Source organism: Haemaphysalis longicornis, unplaced genomic scaffold (assembly GCF_048455015.1).
Source record: "Haemaphysalis longicornis isolate Haplotype H1 unplaced genomic scaffold, Haemaphysalis longicornis Haplotype H1 scaffold_9, whole genome shotgun sequence".
NCBI classification, from domain to species: Eukaryota; Metazoa; Arthropoda; class Arachnida; order Ixodida; family Ixodidae; genus Haemaphysalis; species Haemaphysalis longicornis.
The window spans coordinates 108,219,334-108,228,851 of record NW_027526460.1 but is presented as its reverse complement, the minus strand read 5'-3'; the positions used below and the strand labels follow the sequence as shown (position 1 = coordinate 108,228,851).

The 9,518-nt window shown below is 45.5% G+C and overlaps 1 long non-coding RNA gene across 1 annotated transcript; it reads left to right on the top strand.

The window, feature by feature from the left end:
• The first annotated feature begins 2,028 nt into the window (after positions 1-2,028).
• LOC144151355 (uncharacterized) lies at positions 2,029-7,009 on the top strand. The gene is made up of 3 exons (XR_013318856.1): positions 2,029-2,075; positions 3,359-3,412; positions 6,501-7,009. It is a non-coding gene; the product is annotated as an uncharacterized LOC144151355 (long non-coding RNA).
• Positions 7,010-9,518: the final 2,509 nt, after the last annotated feature.

The window sequence follows — 9,518 nt, the reverse complement described above, 5'->3', positions numbered from 1 at the left end:
ATGTGAGTGTGAGAGGGAAAGAGGTTCCCAGCCTGCACCACATATGTATCGCAGGGAAAGAAAAGGAAGCGGAGGGGGTAGAAATATGGGTTGAGTTAGTGGTAGAAAGGTGGTTGGGGCAGAAAATGATGGGGTAATGGGGAAAAGAAGAGAGATCTATCATAAGTCATATCTAGAACCGTTTCTTTTTCGTGATTTGCAGGTAATTCTTTTGACGCAGTTGAAGCCTGGTTCTACACATGCGCCGCGTGTGTGAAATCAGGCTTCAAGGGCTTTTCGTTCGGCCAACAGGTTTATGAGGAAATTCGTTTATTTCTTGAAAGGACACCATCGGTCCGGCTTAGAAAGCTGGTGCTTCAGAAAGATCTGTAGGGCATCGTAAGAACACACAGCTTGTGATTTGCATGCAAACGTGGGCAGTGGTTTCCCGCTGAGAAGCGAGATTTTAAGCAAGACGCCGGTTAATAGGACACTGCTGTTGCTGTATCTGACTTGCGAACAGATTTAGGAGTCAGGGCCCGTGCCAACACATTAATGAATGTGGCCAATTTGTCATATGTAATTCGACAAGGGTCTTTCCTACTGGTTTGCTTATTCGCTGGTTCTTCCGTTAGTCATCTACATTCGCATGCAGGGAGGATTTTACGCACTCAGGTGGCGTGTAGTATCAACCCTTTTCCGGCCGAGTCCCAACATTCGTGACCGTGACGACTAATGAGACCTTGCCATTTCTTGAACCCACCATGATAAAACTATATGCTCGGAAAAGCTTCACGCTTCCTTCTCGGCGCAGAAAGCAGCTTGAAGTTCGAATTTCACTACTCAAGGCCCAGTTACTTAAGGTGGTTGCAGTGAGACCAGAGGTGCAACAATTTTTTGGTCTAGCCGAATGGCCGTACCTTTTGTAGTTTTTTTGGGCTCTCGATCGACTACAGGCGATAGTCTAACTTGTGTGGAAATAATTAACGCGTTTGTTTTTCTATTGTCTCCACTCTTTCTTTCGTGACGAAATACAGCGAACGGAGCCGAATAACCAGCGCCAGAAAAACCGAGGGCACTGAGAAACCTTGTCGCTCTCTGTGTGATGCGGTCTTGAAGAGCGGTTACCAACTAACCAATTAGGGCAGTTGACGCACCTTATGCATTTAGTAGACGGTGTAGAAAGTGCCAGCAGCAAAACGTACGGCTGCTTTGGCCTCCTCGTCACTTTCACTAATAATCTGCTGTTTTTGCCCTTGGCTGTGGTATACAATGTATACGCTGGCTGTCGCAGCGATAGCTCTCGGTTTCCCCAGCCTAAATGTATTGGCAGCGCTTGGCCAAACATTTTAACTAAGTTGAAACTGAAATGGAGGCATATAGTAAGGCAGCCTCTTTAATAAAAGTAATGGCCGAACTCCGCGCCCTTTCAGAAACATGTGCTCACCACAGCCTTCCAGATGTGCACGTTTTATAACAAATGCATAAAGTACTGATTTTGGAAAAGAAATAGGAGGAAATAGAGCCCAGAATTTGCGGTTTGTCATGGCACATACTGCAGCTGCAAAACGTGTATGAGGAGGCAGTAGTACCTGCTTTTATTATTAGGACGTTTTGAGCTTTACAGTAGCATGATGGGTCTTCCATTTGAATTCCAGGCACCCGAAAGTTTCGTCTACACTAACTTGTTTTCACACTTCAGTGTGGGGATGAGCGATATTATAACTATACAAGCCTTGGTAATAAGCTGTAGAATCAGTGCTGTGTGCTTGTTTTGCTGACGTTACGTATATATATATACATCCGATGCGTAACAGGGGCGCAACTCGTTAAAATGCAGGGCCACGATGCTTCTACGTGCCGTTCCATCCCGAGCTCAAAATTCGAAGTTCAGCGGAGGGCTACTAAGGGGAAAGGGGTCTCCTTTAGAAGTTATCTAACACTAACAAACAAACATAACCAATGTTTATTTAGAAAATCTAAGATGGCGTTTACAAGGCATGTTTATGAGTGCTCGGCGAGAACACAAGACTCTCTTTTTTTTTTTTCAGTACAACTTCCCGCGAATAATATGGGTCTCCAAGCTCCTAATTTCGGTAAGTTATTGTTTAATTTCCAAGTACTGTGGCTTCGAAACGAGTAATAACTCACGACAACAGACGAGGTTTAACCGTTTCTGCATGATTCGATAGATTGCTGCCTATGCTGTCCGAGCTTTTGCCGCAGTTTAACAGGGCTGAAGCAAGTTCGTCGAGCGGTAGTTCGGTTTTTGCGTCGAGAGCGCGCATTAAACGCGCACACAACTGCATCACAAGAGAGAACACGGAGGCTTCCTGGCGCAGTGTGGGTGTAGGCACGAAAGCGCAGTGAACTCCATTTCATGGACCGTACTTGTCGGTCGCACTAAATACCATTCACAATTTTTGTCGCAGAATTTTCCAAAGTATTTGAATATTCTCGAAAGTAAAAATTTTTCTTTAAATTGGTTTCCACAAGAACGTTTATGGAACTGAACGATCTCTTTGAGCCCTCGACTGAATAGGATCATCTGTGGAAATATTTTTTTCGCGATACAAGCGTGCACACCTATGCGTGTATGTATAAATGTATGCATGTATATATGTGCATGTATGTACATATGTATGTATATGTATGTATGTGTGGCCTACGTTGGGTCGACTATGTTGCTGTTAGAATTGTGTCATGACACGTGTGTGAAACTTCGTAAATCTGTAAATTTAGAAATCTGTTACAGAGTATACGATATTAACACTCGTTTGAATTTTGGAGCTCTGTAAACTTAAAACTGTGCAACACAATTGGGTGTACAATGTTTTTTTCTTTCGTGAAGTCGGGCTTCACTACACGGCTTCTCTGTGTGGAATAAGGGGCCTTCAAGCTGCAATTTGCAGCTTTCCCCCTATGTCCTCTCTCATGCTGTACTTTGTTTAAAAAATATATCTATCTAAACTTGAATGCACCCAGCCAATCGTTGCATCATGGTACGCGCGCGCTTAGTCTTCCCCCTTATCCTTATCTCAGCACCCCTTTGAACGAATGAGGTACTATTTAACTCTTTCACGCCGTGCCACCACACGATGCACTGACCTTGGCTGAGCCTGAAGGTCAGATTGACGATACGATTCGTTTTTCTCAGTTTGTACCCAGAGGAATAGAGCTTTCATTCTAAAAATATGTGACATAGAAAGAAAAAAAATATATCGGCAGGCAGTTGGACCTGCCCGTCCAAAGACATGCAGCAAAAGGTTTATGAGGTCTGGAAGATATGGTTAGCAAATGGAACTTCCATTCAATGCGGACGAAGAATGGCGCTACTTACGCGTGATTCTGGACCTTTTCTGTTTTTTTTATTTTGCAGACAGCCCTTGCCGTAAATCTGCTTTACTTCGCTAGTGACGAGACTTTGGAAACGGTGAGCGCAGTCGAGATAAAATTTTCTCATTTTCTCACTTTCTGTGTTTGCGGTAATTTTTCAACTATTGCACACTGCTGTCCCGAACACCGTATGCGGCTGATCGTGGATATATTCATACGAAGGGGCTGGAAAATAAACTCAACATGTCTATATTCGGACACACAAATTTGTGCTAAAGTATTCTTCGTTACGGGGTTTTGCCTACCCCTGCAATAATTAACCATTACTGCAATTTTCACAAAGCAGTGAACACTATATGGCGAAAGAAAACAGCAGCCTGCTCCGAATTATCATAAGCCGTCGAACCCGTGTGGTCGGATCGTCATTGCCAGCGTAGTTTCAAGCAAACAAAATGAGGCGTAGAATTTAGCACTGTTAAAATGTGAACGAAGCTCAACTGGTAACGAAGGTCAAACTTACAGTTTTGCTCGCTAGAAACCAACTCTTTGTAAAATACAGCAGGCAAAAAATTTTCAAGCATCCTTCTTTTGAGGAATTCCAGTGCCCAGTACGCTTGCGATATCGAAGAACGAGGCCTTGCGCGGATGCCAAAAGTATATAAAAGAACCTGCGTGATCGGGGCTACAAAGCCCCTAAAGAGGAGGAGCTAGAGGACGCAGAATGCTTGAGAGAATGATGAAATATTTTTTGACAGATCATGTCAGTCCCTTTTACACCCGAAACACAGCTTCACAAACCCTGGTGGTTTACACGACGGAGTTTGTTGGCGCAACTTTTTGCGTTGCCTTTATGGCGTCGCTTTTAACAGCTTCTTTCAGGTCCCGTGGACTATGCTGCAAAAAAAAAAAAAAAAAAACCGTTCCGAAACAGTGTGTATGTACGGAGAAATAACGTTCGGAACTACTCGCACAGGTTGTACGATTACGGCACATTAACGTTCTTTTTACGCGAAGGAAACCTTGGGGACATTTGAGGCAGAATACGAGTGCATACCCGAGGGTCGGCACTCTGTTTTAATTAAAAATACCTAACAGATGCGTTTTTACGAGAAGCAATTCACACCACTAGGTTTTCAAAATGGTGTCAGGCAAATGGGGAGATCACTGTGTACACGTCCAAAGTAAGAGAGGGCGCTGCTTGACGCCTTGATTTAGAGTGGGGCAGAAATTGCATTCAGATCAAATCAAAGGCAATCAAAATAAGCCGTGTTCTAACGCTACACTCACGACCGGCCGGTCGTTGTTACACCATACAGAAGGAGGTCCCGAAGTCACACCGCATACTCCTAACACTATGAGCTTAAGTTGAAGTTAAATAAAGCAGCAATAGAGCAATAAAAAAAGACAAAGAACAATAAGGTCAGTTTTAAGCACGATGAAAATAAACAGAGGATAAAAAAATGTAAATGTGACCATGAAAGAAATTGTACTACGTGCACTGTAGGTAAGCACCAATATTAGAGGGGCATTAAAACCAAGCAGGTGGTAACAAAATTAAATGCATGTATGGTCACTAAAGCATACCAGCTGAAAAGGAACGTAAGATGCGTTGTTGAATCTCCGGCTGCGTATGCCCGAGTCACGATCATCATCGTGCAGATTCCCGTGCAATAAGTCGTTGATTCCCGTTTCGGTCAGTCATGGCCTCGGTCAGCCTTGAGTCGTTCTTCCTGCTACATTTCGGTGCCGTGAAGCACGCGAAGATGACCGAAGGCTTTGAGGGGGACCACCAACGTCCCCTCCAGTTTTATGTTCGTAGAACCCCTTTGTTTGTACTCAATTTACCGTTTAGCCCCTCCCTCAACCGGAGGTTGCCATTGCTGGGCGTGACCGCTTACTGACGATACATGATAGCTGGGGTACTTTGATTGATACCCTGATAATTATTCAAGTTTATAGTAAGAAAAGCAATGCGGATATTTATTTTTATTTAACCAGGTATGGCTGAGGCCTAAATTAAGAAAGAAATTCTTAAATGGGAGATAGAAGAAGGTTGAAAATATTGTCGAACTATTTTCCGAGGCGTTTTTCATCGAAGTGAATAAGAAGGCGAGAATCAACCGATTTAGGATATCTTAACTGGGCTGGCGATGCAAGAGACGATGAACTAAACCAGGCGTTGGTGGGTTCATGTAAATGAAATGGGAATACATCAGTTAGCTCTAGCTAGGTCGGATTTGAATTAGAATGAGCTTCCCGTCAGTCGTTTTCTTGGCGATAGAACTGACAGTTCGTTGACAACGCCGTGTGGTTGTTTTTCTAACAGAATAAGGAAAAAGACCGTGTTATCTGGGGTTATGTAGTTATTTAAATATTGGAACATCGAGAGGAGTTTCTCCAGACTGAACCAGGCTTTCTTTCTCCAACTTTCTCCAGACTGAACCAGGCTTTAATCCCTTTTATAACTAACTCCGATGTTGTTTTGTGTGTGTTCAGATTTTGGGCAACCCAGGGAGCAACGTCATGATTACTTGACGAAAGACGGCAATTACAATTGACATAATGGGGATGCCATCTTCACGTTGGGAGCAACGATTATCCCTGTTTTCGACGTTGTTTAACCTTGTGGGCTGTCTGAGTTTGCATGCGCTGATAAACAGTGCATAGTCTTTTTTTTTAGTCGTGTCGTCGGCACTGAGAAACACATTTTTTTACAGGTCTTTTAAACGTTCTTTCGTGACCGCTGGGCTCGACGGCCACCGATAAAATTTGTTTTTAGGAACGGTTGAAGTGTAACAGAAACATCCCACAGATTTCTTGTGCTGATGACTTGGATTCAGCGTCAAGTGTTGCTTATAATGCCTTTATTTCGCCCCAGCAATATAAACTTAAGAGCTTTTTGTCGGCAATTTGTGTTTAAAAGATGGTTCGGGAGATTGGAGCCACTGGGAGCAACTCTAGGGGCAGGAACTTGGAATTGAGCAAGATGCCTAGCGTGTTCTTGAAAATTATTTTCTGCGGCGCGTGGGAAACGTTGTCGGTATGAAATATTTCCACTAGGTTCTCCCCGTCATGCTCATAAATTGTGAATACTTCAGACCTTCACTAATGCACTACGGTTCTGTTAAATGAAGTTTCTTTGCTTTGCCTGCCCTCAATTAACCCCGACCCTTGGTTCAACGCAGAAAGCAGCTGAGAACAAAGGAAAGCCGAGTCCCCTTTCCTTGGTGCCCGTTCCTGAAAGCGAGAGGAGAGAGGGCGTGGTGCTGGCACAGCCACCAGCCAAGACGCTTGAGACAGCCAAACTTCACTGGTCGCTGACCCAGCACTCTTCATTACAAGCGGACAAGTATACGCTGGCCGGCTCAACGCAGGGTTCGAATCGGAACCCCAAGGCGGCCGCGACCGCAGGTCGAAGCACGCGTCACCAGCGGGATGCAGAAGCGGAAACGGCTGCTGATGGGGTCTTTAAGAGGAAACAGCGCAGCAAGATTACGCTAACTGCAATTTAGTTCGTTGTACAGCCCTAACCTCAGCGGTTCTGTTGGAACAACTTTAAACGCCATTAAAGGGCATTTATTCATTAGTAGCGTGTATCAAAGACAGAAACCTTGTAAATACAATTATATGGCACATTTAGCAGCGCAGCATCACATTTGTGTCTTACTTTCGACCGTGTTCCTGTTCATGTGTGTAACGGCTTGTATCCATGAAGAGGTACTTCTTATGCAATATTGCCATTTGAATGCCCTCGAAGCTATGGACGTCGTTGCTGGATATTTATCGCGCGACATAAAAGGAGCTCCAAAGACTTCCCGAACATGTTAAATGAACATTCACAATCGCGATGTTGCGGGCTTTTTGGAAACAATCATCTTAGCGGAATATTACTTTTTAGAAAGCAGCAAAAAGCTGACAACTGCACTGAAAAGTCTGCACCACTTTCCTTTGCCTTCAGTATACTTGCACGATTCTGACTCTCCCCCGACTGTAACGCGCTGGTATGTTCACTTAAGAAAATTTGCAAAAATAATTTGAAGCTGACTTTACTGCGCCGATGTAATAGGCATGTCACCCCGTACCTGGCAGAAGACATTTTGTTTTATGCAAGCCGCTGTGGAAACAATGTCTCGTGGTTCATAAGAACGCCTATCTTGCTCCTGCTAGCATTAAAAACAAAGCGGGCACCATTTCAGCTTTGAGCCCTCTTTTAACACGCATGACAATTTTAAGGCTGCTTTACGCGAAAAAAGTGTTGGCGTTAAAATCCTGCAAAATGCGGTATTTTGAATCCATGTTGTATAGCGCCGCCTTTAATCATCAAGACGCATCGACTTCCGCTATTTCCCAGATTTTTTATGCCCTCTGGTAAGAAGCAAGCGTGGCCGATACTTTTCCGTCGACGCGACCACTTGTCATGAAGGGGCCAGGAAGACAAAAAAAAAAAAAAGGCCCGAATCCACGCTGTGAAGGTGTTTGGACTGCGAAGTTGTAAACGACACCAACAATGATTACCCATGCGGCGTCACTTCAATTCACACACGTGGCTCTACAAAGAGTGAAACCAGAGACTCCCTCAGCCCTTACCTGGGTTTCGCGGGTGCGGATCCCGGAACGCAGCAGCGTTGGCGGAAATAAAACAGAGAGGAGCGTCTTTCGAAGGGTGAGGAGGAGAGCGGCACGCGCGACTATGGCGTCATCCCTTCACTGCCTCACCATCACTCTTGTTTCATGTGTCGCCTCCAAAAAGCGCCCTCCCCCTCCCCAGACGCTGAACCAAACCACTGTCTGTCTCCCTTTCTCTACGTGTGGGCGTAGCTTAGTCCGCAAGACGAAGGTCTCTCACCCTTCTTCTCTTCGGGCCCAGGTTCGATCGAAGATGGTGCAGCGGTTGGTTTCCGTAGCGTGCGCGTAGCCAGTAGCCAGTAGTAGCCTAGGATGTATGTTTGTGTAGCCAATAGTAGCCTGGGAATTTTCTGCTGACGCGGACACAAAAATTTTCTTGGCTGGTTAGAGGTATACTGCTCCGCAGTAATACAAGTTTGGTTTAGTAAACAGACTGTTTCTCCCAATAACAATGATGGCAGATTAATCGCAGACTTGGAACAAATAATAGAAATATGAAAAAATTTACACCATCTTCCCGCGAGGGGAACGATGGGGTAGATGTGACGCATCGGGGGTTGCCGTTGCGTTATTCAAATCATCGGACGATGTCATCGGAGCGCCGGTGGCGGAACGACTGAGCGGAGCGGCGCACTTACCGCGTTTATATGCCGCGGAATGAGAGAGAGCAGCGCATAGCAGCGCATAGCAGCGCATGCGCATGTGTTAACCGAGCGCAAGCGCGAACGCAAGCTGCGCGCTAACGCACAGCTGGCATGGCGACGGGAGCGAGCTGACCACGCTGACGCACAGATGGCGCTGCGGTGAGAGCGGCGGAGCGCACAGCTGCCGCGCCGAGGATGCGGACTACGCCGCGACAACGACGCGGGACAAGGTGAGTTAAAGAGATGCGTCGCATCTAAAAGAAATATGAGACAGTGGCGACTAACTGCCATTTTCCGGCGATTTTTCTATGACGTCACAGGATCCTATTTACGGGATTGGTTGCCAGCGACCTAAGCCACCGCTGAGAAACATGACTCGGAGATTGTAGAGGGGCATCCAGGTCCGTTTGATCGTATCACGTCAATGCTAAGATGAAATAACCCACAGATAACTGTCACTGTTTTCCTCTTCTACGTCCCTGTAACCCGAAAAGTGAAGGCTTTTCAGAAAAACATTTGTTGCGTTTTTCCGGTTATTAGAGAAACTTGCCCTCACGGGAAAGACTTGACGGAGAAGCTGTTGTAGGTGAGCACTGACGGACACATAGTTAAGTTTTAGTATCATAGTTTAATTGCATAGTCGTGGTGCAAGTAATCGTCGTCTTATGCATGGAAGAGGTCCTCGTCTTCCTCGAGGCGTGTGGTGGATGCAGATGCATACTCAGCATTGTAGACTTTCACCAGCTCGTCGTCATCGACTCCAGGCAGCGGTGGCGGCAACTCCAAGTCGTCTCGGGAAGGACTGCCACACTCGTAGACATGTCTCTAATCTTCCAAAGGGCTTCTAGAAAATGCGGCGGTAGCGCTGACCTCTCCCAAGCAGGGTGTCTTTTCCACTGTACCACTAGTTTCGTTTTAAATGCAGAGCATTTC